At 38.9% G+C, this 20,210-nt stretch overlaps 1 non-coding gene across 1 annotated transcript; it reads left to right on the top strand.

The window, feature by feature from the left end:
* The first annotated feature begins 18,388 nt into the window (after positions 1-18,388).
* On the top strand, positions 18,389-18,495 carry LOC127124434 (small nucleolar RNA R71). Its single transcript, XR_007803924.1, has one exon. It is a non-coding gene; the product is annotated as a small nucleolar RNA R71 (small nucleolar RNA).
* Positions 18,496-20,210: the final 1,715 nt, after the last annotated feature.

Below are 20,210 nucleotides of genomic sequence, written 5' to 3'. Positions count from 1 at the left end.
CCGGGTTCCCGTGGGGAATGCCTCCGAACTTTATGCCTGAAGGCTTTGCGTCTACATTTGCTTCCATGCCGACATCTAACTCGGTCATGTCTGTGCCACCTCCCATTCTGCACACTTTACCTCGTGTAGAGGACACCATTTATCACTCTGAGTCGTCTGAGGGTCCGGATATTTATGAGAAAATGGATGAAATGAAGGCTCAGTTTCTTGAGTTGCGCAAGGACTTGAAGACGCTAAGGGGTAAGGACTTGCTTGGAAAGAGTGTTAATGAGTTGTGTTTATTGCCAAATGTGAAGATCTCGGTGAAGTTCAAAGTGCCTGACTTTGAAAAGTATCAAGGGAACAACGTCAATAACAACAACCGCAACAACAAGCAAACACCTACAACAACAGCAATACCAACAACAATCATCATCAACTAAACTTTGAGAGGAAGAAGGTCTCTTTTGAGCATAACCATGATGGTTGTGCTGTTTGCAGTATTAATTCAAGGGGTTGCGCAGTTGTGAAAAGGGACATCCAGCGAATGATGGATGAAAGCATGATTCAAATTGTTCAATCCCGTCATGTAGATGACGATGTAAATGTCATAGTGTCCATTTTCAAGCAGCCAGAGAGATTGGTAATTCAGTAAGACAACAGCAACAGTAACAATGTCAGTAACAGATCAGTATCGTCGTTGGCTATACGGTTAACGGGCCTAGTCCCGTATTCATCTGCTAAACTGTTGCCGTATTAGTATAATGCTACAATGATAAAAGGTGGTCAAGAGGTCTCGTTACCTACGACTAGCTCTGTAGTGAGCATTGTTGATGTTACTAAGGTGACCCGCAATGGTCGAGTGTTTAAGCCGGTGTTTCCAAAGGATAAAGAAGAATCAGTTGTTGGAAAGAAGGTGGAAGTGCCTGTTGTAGATCCGGTTAGTGCTTCAAAGGATAAGTCTGGTGAGTCCAGCGATTTGAAGGCTAACGATGATGATGAAGTATTTTGGTTAATCAAAAGGAGTGAGTTCAATGTGGTGGAGCAGCTACTCCAAACCCCCTACAAAATCTCAGTGTTGTCTCTGCTCATGAATTCTGAAGCGCACAGAGAAGCACTGAAGAAAGTTTTGGAACAAGCATTTGTAGAACATGATGTTACAGTGGATCAATTCGATCATATCGTGGCTAACATCACTTCTTGCAATAATCTTAGCTTTTGTGATGAAGAACTCCCTGATGAGGGTAGAAATCATAATCTGGCTTTGCACATTTCTATGAATTGTAAAGAGGATGCTTTGTCTAATATGGTGGTTGACACCGGGTCTATACTGAATGTGCTACCAAAGTCAACTCTGTCAATGCTATCATACGAAGGAGCGCCTATGAGGTATAGTAGTGTAATCGTCAAAGCTTTTGACGGTTCGCGCAAAATAGTTATTGGTGAAGTGGACCTTCCAGTTAAGATAGGTTCGAGTGATTTTCAAATTACTTTTCAAGTAATGGATATCCACCCGGCCTACAGTTGCATGTTGGGAAGGCCATGGATCCATGAGGTAGGAGTTGTTACCTCCACTTTGCATCAGAAACTTAAATTTGTGAAGAATGGGAAGCTTGTGATCATTGTCGTGGAAAAGGCGTTGTTGGTTAGCCATCTATCATCTTTCTCTTATGTTGAAGTCGAGGATGAGGTTGGAACTCCGTTCTAGGCCTTATCTATTGCTGATAAAAAGAGAGTCGGGGCACCTATGTCCTCATTAAAAGATGCCAAGAAGATTGTGGAAGAAGGCAATGTTGATCAGTGGGGGCGCATGGTAGAGGTCGCCGATAACAAAGGCAGAACCGGTTTAGGGTTCCAGAATAGTTCATCGACTGCAAGGTTTGAGGATATGCAACTTAGCTTCTGTAGCGGAGGGTTCATTCATGGCAATGAAAAACACTTAACTGTTGTGCTATAGGATGACGAAGAGGAAGACTACACCAATTTTGTGATGCATGGAAAGGATTGCAACAATTGGACTGCTGTTGATATTCCTATTATTTTGCATCAATCTAAGTAATTGCTTTTATATGATTTCAAAATCCTTCTCCTATGCCTAAGGGAGAAGAGAACATTGTTTGGGCATTTTCAAATTGATCATTAATAAAATTAATTCTATTCATCCACATCTATGATGTTTTGTTTTTACTTTTTGCTTTATTCTGAAAATGGTAATCACAAAAAACAAAAATAAACAATATAATTGTCCATCTGCATAATATTTGGTCACAAATCCATTTCTCTAAAATCAAAATATCAAATCATTATGCAGGTTGGTTCCTAACCCCATTGAATACAATGATCCTTCTCCTTCTCCAAATTTTGAATTCCCTGTGTTTGAGGCCGTGAAGGAAAGTGACAAAGAAGTGAGTGATTAATTGTCTCGTCTTTTTGAGCAAGATGAAAAGATCATTCAGCCGTTTGAAGAGCAGATTGAGCTAGTCAACTTGGGTTCCGAGGATGATGTGAAGGAAGTCAAGATTAGGTCACGCATGTGTCCAGATGTCAAGGAGGGGTTGATTGATCTTCTTCGAGAGTATTCAAATGTGTTTGCTTGGTCCTATCATGGCATGCCTGGTTTGGATTCTGAGATTATGGAGCATAGATTACCGTTGAAGCTAGAATGCCCGCCAGTCAAGCAGAAGTTAAGAAGAACGCATCCTGATATGGCTGTGAAGATCAAAGAGGAAGTGAAGAAGAAAATTGATGTTGGTTTCCTTGTGAATGTTGAGTACCCGCAATGGGTGGCCATTATTGTGCCTGTGTTGAAGAAAGATGGAAAATTTCGCATGTTTGTCGACTATAGAGATTTGAATAAAGCCAGTCCGAAAGATGATTTTTCTCTGCCACACATTGATATGTTGGTAGACAATACTGCTAAATTCAAAGTCTTTTCGTTTATGGATGGATTTTTCGGATATAATTAGATCAAGATGGCACCCGAAGATATGGAGAAGACCACATTCATTACACCTTAGAGAACATTTTGTTATAGAGTGATGACTTTCGGTCTAAAGAATGCTGGTGCAACTTACCAAAGAGAAATGACTACTCTTTTTCATGATATGATGCATAAAGAGATTGAAGTATATCTCGATGGCATGATTGCTAAATCAATTGATGAAGAGGAACATGTTGAGCATTTGTTGAATCTATTCCAGCGTTTGAGGAAATATAAACTCCGCTTGAATCCCAATAAGTGTACTTTTGGTGTTCGTTCTAGTAAGTGGTTGGGCTTTATTGTCAGCGAGAGAGGTATTGAAGTTGATTCTGCCAAGGTCAAAAAAATACAAGAGATGCCTGCGCCCAAAACTGAGAAGCAAGTCAGAGATTTTCTCGGTCGCTTGAATTATATTTCCATATTCATTTCCCACATGACTGCCACATGTGCGTCTATAATCAAGCTTCTTCGGAAAGATCAGTCTTGTGATTGGACCGAAGATTGTCAGAAAGCTTTCGATAGTATTAAAGAGTATTTGCTCGAACCTCCGATTTTGTATCTGCCTGTTGAAGGAAGACTGTTGATCATGTGTTTGACTGTACTTGATGAGAGTATGGGTTGTGTTCTTGGCCAGCAAGATGAGATTGGAAAGAAAGAATTTGCAATTTACTACCTCAGTAAGAAGTTCACTGACTGTGAGACTCGGTATTCTATGCTTGAGAAGACTTGTTGCACATTGGCTGGGGCTGCTAAGCGTTTGTGTCAATATATGTTGAAGAGGCTATGAATCTCAGAATCAAGTATTTAGATGTCTTCGGAGATTCCGCTTTGGTTGTGAATTAAATCAAAGGTGATTGGGAGATGAACCAACCTGGTTTGGTACCGTATAGAGATTATGCGAGAAGAATTTCAACTTTCTCTACAAAGGTTGAGTTTCATCATATCCCTCGAGATGAGAACCAGATGGCAGATGCTCTTGCAACGTTGGCATCAATGATTATGGTGAAGTATTGGAATGAGGTTCCCAATTTGTCGGTGATGCGTCTTGATATGCCAGCTCATGTCTTTGTTGTTGAAGAAGTAAGAGACGAGAAGCCGTGGTATTACGACATCAAATGTTTCCTACAAAGTCAGATTTACCTGTCTGGGGCATCTTTGAAAGATAAGAAGACTTTGAGAAGACTAGCCGGTAATTTCTACTTGAATTTTGATATACTGTACAAGAGAAACTTCGACATGGTTTTCCTCAGATGTGTGGATAGACACGAAGCAGACTTGTTGATGAATGAAGTGCATGAAGGTTCCTTTGGTACTCATTCTAATGGACATGCAATGGCAAAGAATATGTTGCAAGCAGGTTACTATTGCCTGACAATGGATTCTGACTGTTGCAAGTTCGTGAAGAAATGTCATAAGTGTCAAATATATGTTTATAAGATTCATGTTCCTCCGACAGTATTGAATGTTATTTCTTCCCCATGGCCCTTCTTCATGTGAGGAATTGATATGATAGGGATGATTGAGCCCAAAGCTTCGAATGGACATCGTTTCATTTTGGTGGCAATCGACTACTTCACAAAATGGGTTGAAACGACATCGTATGAAAATGTAACCAAGCAAGTTGTTGTAAGGTTTATCAAGAATCAGATCATATGCCATTATGGTGTGCCAAGCAAGATCATTACTGATAATGGATGGAAGTTGAAGAATAATATGGTGGAAGCTCTTTGCAAAGACTTCAAGATTGCACACCACAATTCTTCTCCCTACAGACCCAAGATGAATGGGGCCATTGAAGCTGCAAATAAAAACATTAAGAAGATTATTCAGAAGATGGTTGTCACGTATAAGGATTGGCATGCTATGCTCCCGTTTTCTTTGCACGGGTATCGTACATCCATCCGCACTTCAACAGGGGCAACTACTTTTTCTCTTGTATATGGTATGGAAGCAGTGCTCCACGTAGAGGTTGAGATTCCTTCATTGCGTGTGCTCATGGAAGCCAAGTTTACTGAGGTTGAATGGTGTCAGACCAGGTTTGACCAGCTGAATTTGATTGAGGAGAAGAGATTAACTGCCATGTGTCATGGTCAGTTATATCAGTAGAGGATTTAGAAAGCTTTTGATAAGAAGGTCATACCTCGGGTATTCAGAGAAGGTGACCTTGTGCTCAAGAAGATCTTGTCTTTCAAACCGGATTCTAGGGGAAAATGGACTCCTAATTATGAAGGCCTATATGTTATTAAGAGAGCCTTTTCAGACGGTGCGTTGATTCTTACAACTATAGATGGTGAAGAGTTCACTCGTCCTATGAACGCAGATGCAGTCAAGAAATAATTCGCCTAAAAATAAAATAAAATAAAAAGAAAGTATAGCTCGCTAAGTTGAAAACCCGAAAGGGTGGCTTAGGCAAAAAAGAGCGTCTTGGTGGATTGAAAACCCGAAAGGGCGATCCATGCAAAAATTAGAGACATAAAAACAGAAAGAATTTCCAAATAAGTTGAGTACCCCAGCTTGGGGAAACTTATGCAAAAATTAGGGATCATCGCAAGTAACTGTAGTCTACTGATCGACTAGTATCGGAAAGAACTTAGTTGAGCACAAAGGTTGACGTTGATTCATCATCCCAGTAGCGGTAAAGAGCATAGTGGATATCAAGAGTTGGTAGAAGGATAAAGGATCATTTGTATTCAATGTAACTCTTTTCCATGTAAATTACCATTTTCAACTTTGTAAAAATCTATGGAGTCTTGTCATTTACAGACTACCATCCCATTAAATAAAGCTGAGCTTTTGTCCAATTGTTTCTACTCTTATTTACTTCAGCCAATAGTTTAAATTTTATTATGATCAATTTGGAAATTTAAATTTTTTTAATTAAAATCATTTTTTTCTTAAAACATAAAAATAAGAATTTCTCAAAGCAATTAAAAGGAAGTATCAACAACACTTCAAAGAGCAGCAAGTCCTTAAGTGCTAAGCATCAGAGGTTCCCCAAGCAGTTAACCCTTCGGGTATCTCTAATTATTTGTGTTGATCCGTTTCCCCTACATAGTGTTTGTTCCTTAGCGGAGTTCTGATTCTTTTCCCCAGCTGAACCGGTTGATTTAGTACCTTGCGGCGTGTTATTTCCCTGGCAGAGTTTCTGTGTTCCCCAATGGAATTTGTGTTTCCTCGGAAGGGTTGATCTTCAGCAGAGTAAGATGTTTTCCCTAGTAGATTGTGTTGGTTCCCCCCACCAGTCACCATCCGACTCGCTCCCAGTCAGAGTTTCCTCCTGTTTTCTGAGCAGCTATTTGTGTTTATCTTCTGTATGGTTGTCTCCCATTTGATATTGTGTTGGCCTAAAATTCCCTGCAGACTCGATAACATTTCCTCTCCTCAGCAGATCTCCTTTTCCCTCGGCTAGATTTGAGCCTTTGGGTTGTTGATCTCTCTGTTCTCCAACAATTGTCTCCCTCTTTTTTGCGGATTTACCGAGGATTGTACTGATGATTCAAATTCTTTGTGACACCTTTGTATCCTTTGTGATCGTTTTGTCAGCATAATCATAATATATATACATATACATATACATTCATATAATTTCATAATTGCATATTTGCATCATCATATCCGATTAGCTTGTTGATTTGAGATTCTCATTCTCTGTTATGGCGATACTTTATCCCCATTCGAATCTCGGTGTCTGTCCTCCCTCAATTGTAGAGCGTCAACCCCTTAGGAAGAAAGAATTTAAACTTTCTCCTCTTCCCCACTGAGTTGTTTCCTCGTGGATGATTATTACTTCAGTTTCCTCCCCAGTTGTTTATCTAGATGGAATCACTCCCCTTGAGTTATATCCTCATTGGGTTGAGTCTTGATTTACTGTTTCTTTCTAGATCGTGCCTAGATAGATGCTTTGAGTCTCCTAAGAGCTTATTACCTAGTAACTGGTAATATTCTTCATAGTTTGCAGTTTGTTACTTCTTGCCCAATACCTAGTATAAGTACCCCTGTTTTTCCAGCAATGGAGTTCCCAGTGGATTCATTTGTTTCTATATGTTGTTATTTAAGCCCATTCTACTGAGTCGACATGAAGATTTTAACCTTCGCCTCCTCAGTTAGAAAGTCCTTAAATAGGGGAAGCTCTAAGACCCTAATTTGACCCTAAGATCCCTCATGCAATTTCATCATAAGCATTAGCATTGGGATCATACCTTGACATCCTCTTTACCCCTCTTTCATTGGGTTTGTTTTGGGAGAGATCACCAAGCACTATGTGATTGTATCATACTTGTATATTATCATTTTACTAACCAAAATACCATAAATATGTCTGTGCATTTGCCTAACTCTTTTGTAGGTAAGGCATGATCCCATTGATTTATCAAGTTCATATTTAGGGTTTGAGACCCTCATGACAAAGAGCACAACCATGAATTAATCCAAGAATGGTTATGAGCATCATATATGAGTTCCACTGATTCCTACGTGTTATATTGATCAAGTTTTCTTCAAGAGTTTGGAGGTGATTTACCTTGGAAACCCTAGTTTGACTGGGTATCTTGAGTAACTTCTCCAACAAGCTATCTCACCAATTGATCAAATTTTTCAAGGTACACTTCAAAATTCATCATCTTATGCATATATGATCTACCATTAACCAAGAAAGTCCAAAGAATTGAAGGTTAGCAAGTTGGTTGATGGTGGTTGGCTAGATGAATTCATCTGATCAAAACTGGGTCTCCCTAGACCCTGTCTCCTACAATTTTCACCATATTAAAAGGATTCCAAGATCAAAGTTACTCTAAATGATATTCCAAACAACTTTCATGTTGAGACCTAGATCTATGTTTTCTTGGAAAATCATTTTCTATGTTGAAACATTATAGGTCATTTTGTCTAAACCCTAATTTGAAAGTCAACTTCCCAAGGCCATAACTTTCTCAATTTTTATGAGATGAAATATTTCCATTGCACATTCAAATTAAAGATGTCTACCTCAACTTTGATGTTTGGAGTGAGTGCAAATTCAACTTGTATGAGCATGTGATATGAGGATACATTATAGGTCATTTTTGACCTATACCATTGAACAAGTGATTTTTCCAAACTTCAAAAATGCATAACTATATCATTCTAAATCCAAATGCAATTAAATTGGTGACAATTTTTAAGGTATTTGAAAGAGCTACAACTTTTATACAGATACTTTTCTCATTTAAAGCTCACATAAAAAGTTAAGCAAGGTGGAATATTGAAGTATATGGCTTGACACTTAGAAAATTTCTCAACATGTTGAAATTTCCAAAATTCCACCTCAAAAGTCTCCATGTTAGAAGCTCCAAATGAAAACGTTTTCTACATCAAACTTGTTCCCTTTGATCCAAACTTTCCCAAGAACCCAAGTTCATACATTATGTATCCAAACATCACCAAATTCAATTACTATATCTCATACACACCTCACAATCACATCAATACAAACATTCAATTATCACATAACTCTAATGTGACTCAATGCAAGACATGTGACTCTATGCATGTGGTACCGCAATGTGAACCCAACGTTTCACCGCTTTCCGATTCAATATCTAGAATCCAAGCCACTACGTCTATTTCCAATTAAGGATCAACGTCTGCTACGCCTATTTCCAATTAAGGATCAACGTCTATGTGAACCCACAATTTCACCGCTTTCCGATTCAATATCTAGAATCCAAGCCACTACGTCTATTTCCAATTAAGGATCAACGTCTGCTACACCTATTTCCATTCAAGGATCAACGTCTATGTGAACCCACAGTTTCACCGGTTTCCGATTCATATCTAGAATCCAAGCCACTACGTCTATTTCCAATTAAGGATCAACGTCTGCTACGCCTATTTCGAATTAAGGATCAACGTCTATGTGAACCCACGGTTTCACCGCTTTCCGATTCAATATTTAGAATCCAAGCCACTACGTCTATTTCCAATTAAGGATCAACGTCTGTTACGCCTATTTCCATTCAAGGATCAACGTCTATTACCATGTGAACCCACAGTTTCACCGCTTCCACCATGAAGCCGACCATGCCATGAATGAATGTACAAATACCAACACATATGCAATTAAGATCATCTCTACCGTCTTAACATTCCACATATACACATTCATAACAATATATTTTTCACAAATATATGCTAATTATCAAATACACACACTAGAATTCATTCCAAATGAATACAACTTTTAAAATCTCGATTTTTCATTTTTTCAACAGTGGTAACCAGTTATCGCTCGGTGGGTAATCGGTTAAAGCAAAACAGAATCAACTTCCTGCGCAGATTTTCAAGCAAGTAACCGGTTAACGCTCGGTGGGTAACCGGTTAACACAAAACAAAATCAACTTCCTTCGCAGATTTTCAAGCAAGTAACCGGTTAACGCTCGGTGGGTAACCAGTTAACATAAAACAGAATCAATTTCCTGGGCAGATTTTCAAGCAAGTAACCGGTTAACGCTCGGTGGGTAACCGGTTAACATAAAACAGAATGCAGAATTTTCTGCGTTTTTCATCGTTGGAGGACTTTCGGACCTCTGATTTCGATTCCGTAAAAAGCCAAATGTTTAGAAAATTATAACTCATACAATACTCTAAGTATATAGCGTTAATTTGCAGTTTGAACACAATCCAATACTCATCAAAACCTAACAATTTTTCAAACAACCATACAAAATTAGGGATTTTAACCTAAACATACTTCTACCCATTGACCCAATCATACTAACCCATAATAATAAGGATTGTCCCCCTTACCTCTTCAATTTTCTAGAAACCCTAGCTTCTCTCTTGTTCTTCCCCTTTTCCTCCTTACTTTTCCTCTTCTCTTTCTCTATTTTCGTCAAATGATCAAAATAATCCTACTCCTCACTCTCCTCACCTCTTATATACTAGTATTCTATTTAGGCTTAAAGAATGATACCTCTAATTTATTTATTAGGCGCAATAAGACCTAGTATTATAATATCTCTATTTAATTCAACTAAATTAAACCAACACAGTATACACACCAAGTTAATTAATTCCATTATTCATTATATCTCGTATCAACTAAATAATTAATTAACGCACCAAATTAATTAATATAATCAATTATTATACTACCTAACAACCGATTAATTGATTAACACACCAAATAAATAAAATAAAATATAATAATAATAATATACGAAATAATTACTAAAATTGGGTTGTTACAACTCTCCCCCACTTAAAAGATTTCCGGCCTCGAAAATACCTCAAACGAACAACTCCGGATACGATTCCTTCATCTTATCCTCGAGTTCCCAAGTAATATTGCCATTGGCGGCTCCGCCCCATATCACTTTCACCAAAGCATTCTCCTTACCACGAAGCTTCTTCACTTCTCGATCTTCAATTAGCATAGGTGATGTATCAACCGTCAAATTATCCCGCACTTGCACATCATCTAATGGGACAACATGCGATGGATCCGCAATGTACCTCCTCAATTGAGACACATGGAACACATCATGAAGATTAGAAAGTGATGGTGGTAATGCAATCAGATATGCCACTTCAGACACACGGCGTCAACTTACGCGACTTCAAAGCTCTACCAACACCCGTTATTGGCGTAACTCGAAGAAACACATTCTCATCTTTCTCAAACTCAAGAGCTTTCCTCCTCTTATCATGATAACTCTTTTGACGACTCTGAGAAGCCTTCATCTTTTCTTGAATCATCTTAATCTTATCCGTAGTGTCTTGAATCAACTCGGGTCCAACCACAGCACTCTCTCCCGATTCGTACCAACATAAAGGAGTTCTACACCTTCTACCATAAAGAGCCTCAAAAGGTGCCATTCCAATACTCAAATGGAAACTGTTGTTATAGGTAAACTCGATCAAAGGCAAGAAACTATCCTAATTTCCTCCTTGTTCCAAAACATAAGACCTCAAAAGATCTTCAAGTGACTGAATAGTCCTCTCCGTTTGACCATCAGTTTGCGGATGATATGCCGAACTCAAACGCAACTTCGTACCCAAAGCACTTTGCAAACCTTCCCAAAATCTTGAAGTGAACCTCGGATCTCTATCCGAAACAATGCTCGACGGAATACCATGCAAACACACAATCCTTTCGATGTACAACTTAGCAAGTCTTTCCATCGAATAATCCATCCTTATCGGAATAAAATGAGCACATTTCGTCAACCTGTCCACAACGACCCAAATCGCCTCACAATTACTCGACGTTCTCGGCAAACCCGAAACAAAATCCATAGAGACACTATCCCACTTCCATTCGGGAATAGATAACGGTTGCATCAAACCAGACGACTTTTGATGTTCAATCTTTGACTTTTGACAAGTCAAACATGCATACACAAATTCCGCTACATCCTTCTTCATACCTTGCCACCAAAACATCTTTCTCAAGTCTTAATACATTTTAGTAGCACCAGGATGAATACTCAAACCACTTCTTTGCCCTTCCTCGAGAATCCTCTTTCTCAAATCCACAACGTCTGGAACACAAACTCGATCACGACATCTCATGATACCATTCTCATCAATTCGAAAGTCACCACCTTTGCCTTGATTAATCAATGTCATAACATCGACTAATTTCAAATCTGACTTCTGACCTTCTCTAATCTCGTCAAGAATGCCACACGTAAGCTTCAACATACCAAGCTTAACACACGAAGGCATCGCTTCACAAACCAAACTCAAATCTCTAAATTGCTCCAACAATTCAAACTCTCGAATCATCAACATAGACACGTGCAATGACTTCCTACTCAATGCATCGGCTACAACATTCGCCTTTCTAGGATGATAATTCCAACCATAATCATAATCTTTCAAGAATTCCAACCATCTTCTTTGCCTAATATTCAATTCTTTCTGATCGAACAAGTACTTCAAACTCTTGTGATCACTAAACACATCAAATCGCGATCCAAACAAGTAATGCCTCCAAAGCTTCAACACAAACACAACGACGACCAACTCTAAATCATACGTCGGATAATTCCTCTCATGAACTTTAAGTTGCCTTGAAGCATAAGCTACCACTTGCCCTTTTTGCATCAAAACACCTCCCAAACCCGACAAGGAAGCATCACAATACACAACGAAAGTTTCGAACGGATCCGGTAAAATCAAAATAGGAGCCGTAGTCAATCTTCTCTTAAGCTCTTGAAAATTCGCTTCACACTGCGAAGTCCAAATGAAAGCTTGACCTTTCCTAGTCAACTGCGTCAATGGTAATGACAACTTAGAAAATCCTTCAATGAACTTCCTATAATAACCAGCCAAACCAAGGAAACTTCTAATCTCAGCATCAGACATAGGAGCTTCCCACTGAGATACAACTTCAATCTTCGTAGGATCCACAAAAATACCACCACTCGAAATCACATGTCCGAGAAAACTTACTTCACTCAACCAAAACTCACATTTAGAGAGTTTAGCAAACAACTTCCTCTCTTTCAACACCGATAACACAACCTTCAAATGGTCAGCATGATCCTCTTCGCTCTTAGAATAAATCAATATATCATCGATGAACACAACAACAAACTTATCCAGATAATCATGAAAAAATCTATTCATATACTCCATAAATACACCAGGTGCATTAGTCACACCAAAAGGCATCACAGAGTACTCGTAGTGACCATACCTTGTCCGAAAAGCAGTCTTTTGAATATCCTCAACCATTACACGAATCTGATGATACCCAGACCTCAAGTCAATCTTTCTAAACAGACAAGCTCCAACCAGCTGATCCATCAGATCGTCAATCCTCGGAAGTGAATACTTGTTCTTAATCGTCACTTTGTTCAGTTGTCTATAATCAACACATAATCTCATAGAACCTTCTTTCTTCTTGACCAACAGAACAGGTGCACCCCACGGCGACACACTAGGACGAAGAAACCTATTCTCAAGCAAGTCTTCATATTAACTCTTCAACTCTTTCAACTCAGAAGCAGACATTCTATAGGGAGTCATCGATACAGGACTAGTTCTAGAAACTAAATCAATCGAAAACTCAACCTCACGTTCCGACGGTAAATCACTTATATCTTCCGGAAATACCTCCTCAAACTCATAAACTATTGGAAATTCTTCAATCGTCCTCTTCTCACGAATGTCCAAAGTTGCCAACAACATCAACAACTCGGCACCATCTTGCACTGATTCATCAACTTGCTTAGCAGACACAAACCAATCTTCCTTCGCACCAACCTCAGGAAAAATAACCTTCTTCTCCTAAACAGTTGATATACGCCCAATTAAATAATAGCCAACACCCTCCTCGAATCCGACCTCTCTTCGGGTTCAGGAAAAGCACAACATTCTCAAAACAGGTTAACTAGCCAACACTGCACTCTTGCAGACGCTTCTCCCCGAGTTATTTCATTCCCAACCTGCCAATGGAAAATAAAACAAGCATCGATAGTGTTCTCACACACATGTCGCATACTAGGGAACAAATATAATTAAACAACCTGGCCGGACGGACCGACCTGCTCTGATACCACTAATGTAACACAGTTTTTTCTACCCCAAAATACTTAACATATAATAAGAGTAAATAAGCACGCATATAAACAAATCGGCGTCACATCGACATTTTCAAAAACTAAAATCTTTCAAAAACCAAACATCATTCATCATCAATACACAATACACCTGGTCATTTAAAATAACACATCTCACTTATCATGAATATTCAAGAATATGCGTTCGCAACGGAAAATAATGAATACTCATGTATTTCATAAAATGATTCATGTCCCATACCATGATCATTTCTCAATAATCTCTTCAAAATAAACTAAAACCATATCCAGGATATTTGGCACTGTGGCCTCTCAAACAACGAATTTCAAATAAACATGTGCACAAGTAATAACATACTACGAATCCAAATCAGATATGAGTTCAATACTACTAATCTACCCCGTGTTACATGACCAGAGCATTGACTCACTACTTAGTCTCTAAAACAAAGCACCGGAGCTCTCCAGCTAATCTCGAGTGAGCTACCGTCCACTTACTTCAACGATACTACTCTGTAGTATCTGCACGATGCCATGTAAAGCAACATTCAAACAGAAGGGTGAGAATTCAAATCATTATGAAGAAGTATAATAAAGCACAATGATTAAATCAATAATTAAAGGAATTCATCACACTTCGTATAACCATGTAATAATACAAACCAATATTTATTTCACATGTTTCAAGCATACATCCAAACTCAAGGAGTATAATAATAAAATCCAATACTATATTCCCAAATATAGACATAACTACAATTATAACATGATCACATATTTTGCCAAATTATGTATCCAAACATCACCAAATTCAATTACTATATCTCATACACATCTCACAATCACATCAATGCAAACATTCAATTATCACATAACTCTAATGTGACTCAATGCAAGACATGTGACTCTATGCATGTGGTACCGCAATGTGAACCCAACGTTTCACCGCTTTCCGATTCAATATCTAGAATCCAAGCCACTACGTCTATTTCCAATTAAGGATCAATGTCTGCTACGCCTATTTCCAATTAAGGATCAACGTCTATGTGAACCCACAGTTTCACCGCTTTCTGATTCAATATCTAGAATCCAAGCCACTACATCTATTTCCAATTAAGGATAAACGTCTGCTACGCCTATTTCCTATTAAGGATCAACGTCTATGTGAACCCACCGTTTCACCGCTTTCCGATTCAATATCTAGAATCCAAGCCACTACGTCTATTTCCAATTAAGGATCAACATCTGTTACGCCTATTTCCATTTAAGGATTAACGTCTATGTGAACCCACAGTTTCACCGCTTTCCGATCCATATCTAGAATCCAAGCCACTACGTCTATTTCCAATTAAGGATCAACGTCTGCTACGCCTATTTCGAATTAAGGATCAACGTCTATGTGAATCCACAGTTTCACCGCTTTATGATTCGTTCGTAAGGGAAATCATCATTAATAGGGGTTCGTTCAGGTTTGTTCCTTTCTATTCGTGATAAGTGGTCTGCTACTACGTTTTCAGTACCTTTCTTATCTTTTATTTCTAGATCAAATTCTTGTAAGAGCATAATCCATCTTAAAAGTCTTGGTTTGGCATCCTTCTTACTTAAGAGATATCTAATAGTGGCGTGGTCGGTATAAATAATAATTTTCGCCCCTACTAGGTAAGAACGGAATTTTTCCAACGCGAACACGACAGCTAAAAGTTTTTTTTCAGTGGTGGCGTAGTTCATTTGGGCTGGATCTAGTGTTCTTCTCGGATAGTAAATAGCATGGAGCTTCTTATCCTTCCTTTGTCCCAGTACTGCGCCTACTGCGTAATCACTCACATCGCGCATGATTTCAAATGGCAATCTCCAGTCAGGTGGTTGCATTATGGGTGCGGTGATTAAAGATGTCTTCAGTTGGTTGAACGCTGTTAAGCATTTTTTCATCAAATATGAAATCAGCGTCTTTCATTAATAATCCTGTAAGTGGCTTGGTTATTTTTGAGAAATCTTTAATGAAACATCGGTAGAAACCGGCGTGTCCTAGAAAGCTTCTTATTTCTCGTACGGTTTTATGAGGTTGAAGGTTCTCTATGATTTCGATTTTAGCTTTGTCTACTTCAATTCCTCTGTCAGATAACATGTGACCTAATACAATTCCTTGTTGAACCATGAAATGGCATTTCTCCCAGTTTAAAACAAGGTTTACTTTCACGCATCTTTCGAGTACCAATTCAAGGTTAGATAGACATCCTTCGAAACTCTGCCCACAAACAGAAAAATAATCCATAAATACTTCCATGATGTCATCTATAAAAACACAAAGATTCCCATCATGCATCTTTGAAATGTTGCGGGAGCGTTACATAGTCCAAATGGCATTCGTCGGTAGGCGAATGTACCATAAGGGCATGTGAAGGTAGTCTTTTCTTGGATGTCAGGATGGATTGGGATTTGAAAGAATCCTGAATAACCGTCCAGATAGCAGAAGTGAGAGTGCTTAGCCAATCGTTCAAGCATTTGGTCAATGAAGGGTAGAGGGAAATGATCTTTACGAGTGGCTTTATTTAGTTTTCTATAGTCAATACACATTCTACTTCCAGTCACAACTCTTTGTGCTATGGATTCGCCCTTCTCGCTCTTAACAAATGTAACACCTCCTTTCTTGGGTACTATATGAATAGGGCTAACCCATTGACTATCTGAGATCGGGTATATGATTCCAGCATCTAGAAGTTTCTTTACTTCATCCTTGACTACCGTACTTAGGATTGGGTTGATCCTTCTCTAGTGTTCTCTAGAGGTTTTATAGTCTTCCTCCAGCATAATGTGATGCATATAAAAAGAATGACTTATTCCTTTTAGATCGGCGATGTTATATCCTAACGCTATTGGATGTTTTCTTAGGACATCTAGTAATTTCTCAGTTTCCATTTGTCCCAAGTCAGCGTTGACTATTACTGGTCTTTTTAGTTCAGTGTCTAGGAATTCGTATCTTAGGTTCTTTGGTAGTGTTTTTAGTTCCAAGTCAGGTTTCTTTGGGCATGGCATGTGGTCGGGTGTAATTGCTAAGCATTCGCTTAGACTTTCGTTATGGTATGGTTCATGCCAAATATTGTCTTCGAAGATTAGAGGGATTTGGATTTTCATTATTTCAGAGTACGTGGTTTCTTCCATCTCCATCTCTCTCACGCATTCTTCTATGATATCGAGTAGATAACAGGTGTCGTCTATAGCTGGTGCTTGTAAGAATTGGGTTAAGATGAATTCAACCTTTTCCTCTCCAACTTCGAATGTCAGCTTACCTCTCTTTATGTCTATTATGGCTCCGGCGGTAGCCAAGAATGGCCTTCCTAAAATGATAGGTGTACTGGCATCTTCTTTGATGTCCAGGATTATGAAGTCTATAGGGATGTAGAATTGTCCTACACGTACGGGGACATTCTCTAGTATACCGACAAGATATTTGATTGAGCGGTCAACTAATTGAACAAACATCTTGGTTGGTTTTAATTCTCCCATACTTAGCCTTCTACAAATGGTTAAGGGCATTACACTAATGATGGCTCCTAGATCACATAGAGCTTTGTCTATGACGAATTTTCCAATGACACAGGGTATGGAGAAACTACCTGGGTCTTTTAGTTTGGGAGGCGTATTATTCTGGATTATGGCGCTACACTCGGCAGTAAGTGTAACTGTTTCGTCATCCTCAATCTTTTTCTTATTGGACAGGATTTCCTTAAGAAATTTGGTATAGGAGGGAATTTATGTGATGGCTTCTGTAAAGGGTATCGTAATGTTTAGTTGCTTCAGAAGTTCAACAAATTTCCTAAATTGACTCGCAGTTTTAGAACTTTTGAGTGTTTGAGGATACGGAATGGGTGGTTCATAAGGGGGTGGAGGTACTTAAGGTTTTTCTTTCTCTTCACTCTCTTGGGTATTATCTTCTGTTTCCTTTGGTTCAGTCACCTGCTCAGTTGAGGTTTTATCTGGTTTTTGGTACATGGCATGGTTTTGGAGTCTTGGATCTACGGGTCCATCTACTTCTTTTCCCCTCCTCAGTATAACGACATTTGCATGTCCTTTTGGATTAGGTCGCGGCTGTCCAGGAAATGTTCCAGCTGGAGAGGCTCTAGATGCTTGATGTTGAGCCACTTGTGAAATATGTGTTTCAAGCATTTTATTGTGGGTGGCTAAGGCGTCTACTTTGTTCGCTAGTTGTTTAAGTTGCTCGCTAGTATGTATGTTTTGGTTCAAGAAGTCTTTGTTTGTTTGAGCTTGAGTAGCTATGAAGCTTTCCATCATTAACTCGAGATTTGACTTCCTAGGCATGTTAGGAGCATTATTAGTTGGCTTTTGATATCCAGGCGGAACAGCTGGTGCTTGGCCAGGTGCATACAGGGCATTGTTATTCTTATACGAGAAATTAGGATGGTTTTTCCAGCCTGGGTTATAGGTATTTGAATAGGGATTTCCTTGTGTGTAATTTACTTGAACGGTTGGGACTCCTGCTAATATTTGACATTCTTGTGCAGCGTGTCCAGGGTTTCCACATAACTCACAATTTGAAGTTACAGCAGCCACGGTGGCTGCGGGAGGTATGGTCAAGTTATTTAATTTTTGAACAAGGGCATCTACCTTTGCATGAACATGGTCAAGGCTACTGATTTCGTACATTCCACCCTTCGTCTGGGACTTTTCCACTGGAGTTCTTTCACCTCCTCATTGGCAATGGTTTTGGGCCATGTTTTCAATGAGTTGATAGGCTTCGGTGTACGACTTATCCATAAGTGCACCGCCCACGACAGCTTCTATTGTAAATCTTGTGTTATATAGAAGCCCATTGTAAAATGTGTGAATGATCACCCAGTCTTCGAGACCGTGATATGGACATATCCTCATCATGTCCTTGTATCTCTCCCACGCTTCGTAGAGAGATTCCACATCTTTTTTCCTGAATCCATTGATTTGAGCTCTCAGCATAGCAGTTTTGCTCGGTGGAAAATATCGGGATAAGAAAACGTTCTTCAGTTCTTCCCATGTCGTAATGGAGTTGGATGGGAAGGATTGCAACAAAGCCCAAGCTATGTCTCTTAGTGAGAAAGGAAAGAGGCACAGTCTTATCGCATCTTGAGATACACCATTTGCCTTTACAGTATCTGTGTACTGCACAAACTTGGTCAGGTGTTCAATAGGATCGTCCGTAGGATTTCCAACAAATCGATATTGTGTGACGGCTGATAATAGTGAGGATTTCAGCTCGAAGTCGTTTCGATTTATAGCGGGGGCAACAATGCTGTTGTGAGGTTCTTGTTGGGACGGGGTAGCGTAGAATTTAAGAGGACGATTATGTGGTCCTTCTTCGGCCATGTTTGGTTTTTCTTCTGGTTTAGGAGAAGAGAAGATATCGGGAATATCGTACTTTTGTTGATATTCGTGTATTCGGCGTCTCACGTATAAGAAACGCTCTAATTTTGGGATTGGTGGTGCTAAGTTATCGCCTTGTGAGCGAGTACTTGGCATACAATCAGGGAAAGAAGGGAGAGAAGATTAGTTTTTGTTTTTACCTTAGTCTATACCGTGCAACGAAAGAATCACACTATTCGACTAAAATAGGTCCCCGCCAACGGCGCCAAAAACTTGATGCTTCGTCTGATTATATATAAAATAGTCTATCGGGTACTTGACTGGAAGTGCACAGTCCAGTCGCTTTAGTTTTAAAAGATATCGATCCTACAGGGACCTATGTTCAAATTTGTGTTACTAACGTCACTATGTTTAGCTAAGGGAATTGATTAGTAGAAGTTTGGGGGTAAGATAGTAAATCTAAGGGGGATTTAGTTTTAAGGAATAATTAATGGAAGGAATCAGTATGCACCATATTAATTGTCAAGGATTCGATAAGTCACCGGTGAATAGTTTAAATGCCAAATATCTCTCAGTAGAAAATATTTATTTAAAAAGCTTTATCTCACACTCTTGTAGTTGTTGATTCGGCCTATAGCTTTAAGTCAGAATGTACGCTCTCGCTGTCCCATTTGAAGTTAAAATTACTTTTTGAAAATAAATAAGTTCTAATTGCTTTTAAAGTGCTCTCGCTGTTTTTAAACTCAATGCCTAATTTTTACTATCCAGCTTGAGCCTCACGCTCTCGCGGTTGTTGGTTCTCACCTTAGTTAATTTCCCACTCTCGTTGCAAAACCGTATTAAATAGCTTTTCACGCTTTTGTGATAAAGTTAATTAAATTTAAATTAAAAACTTCAGCCTAAAAGATTGTTTGAGAAAAAGAGTTTTCACCGATAATTATTAAATCCCATCAAATTAAATTGCTACATACCGATACCGGTAATTTAGCCGGACATGTTAAATAAGGCAAACATAGGGCACAAACAGATCAACATTGCGTCAAACATAATTATAATAATAATTCAATAAAAACCTGGAGATCGAAGTAATAGAGTATAACGATTCTTGGAGTACTTGAGCAGTCCTCCACAAGTCGGTAGGCTTTGCTTCTTCAATACAAATTACTTACTAAAATAAAATAAAGTGTAGTAGTTCCCCAGTATAGGAAACTATTACTATGGCTAACTGGAAAACTGAAGGAAAACGGAAAAACGGAATTCTAAAAAGAATGGCGAATAAAATAAGGCAACGGAAACAAGGTTGCTGAAAAGAAAATACTAAAAGCTAGAAA

The sequence above is a fragment of the Lathyrus oleraceus genome, chromosome 2 (assembly GCF_024323335.1).
Source record: "Lathyrus oleraceus cultivar Zhongwan6 chromosome 2, CAAS_Psat_ZW6_1.0, whole genome shotgun sequence".
NCBI lineage: Eukaryota > Viridiplantae > Streptophyta > Magnoliopsida > Fabales > Fabaceae > Lathyrus > Lathyrus oleraceus.
Note: the sequence above shows the minus strand (reverse complement) of the source record. Positions and strands in the feature narration are given on the sequence as shown.